This window comes from Chaetura pelagica, unplaced genomic scaffold (genome assembly GCF_000747805.2).
Source record: "Chaetura pelagica isolate M959 unplaced genomic scaffold, ChaPel_1.0 scaffold462, whole genome shotgun sequence".
NCBI lineage: Eukaryota > Metazoa > Chordata > Aves > Apodiformes > Apodidae > Chaetura > Chaetura pelagica.
In genome coordinates this window covers 549,132-549,385 of record NW_009952454.1, presented here as the reverse complement: position 1 = coordinate 549,385, position 254 = coordinate 549,132, and the positions used below count along the sequence as shown (strand labels likewise).

General features: G+C 68.5%; 1 protein-coding gene across 1 annotated transcript in view; it reads left to right on the top strand.

Annotated features, from left to right (window-relative positions):
• The window catches only part of NFE2L1 (nuclear factor, erythroid 2-like 1), an 8,615-nt gene that overhangs the window by 6,013 nt on the left and 2,348 nt on the right, over nucleotides 1-254 (top strand). The window lies entirely within an intron of this gene.

The window sequence follows — 254 nt, the reverse complement described above, 5'->3', positions numbered from 1 at the left end:
GGTGGTCCGGGTGGATGGAGGGATTGAGCACTGGGAAGGCTGTTGGTGGGGAGGGCAAGGGAAGGTGTCACCCTGGGCAGGGAGGACAGGGCGGCTGGTTCCTGCTGCGCGGGCAGGCGCAGAGTCCCCTCCAGCCTGGGGCAGAGAGTCCTTGTGCTGGGCTGGGGAGCGGAGGCAGCACATCCCCTTCCCCTGTTCCCTTCCCCTGTTCCCTTCCCCTGTTCCCTTCCCCTGCTGCGCCCGGGGGCTGCTCT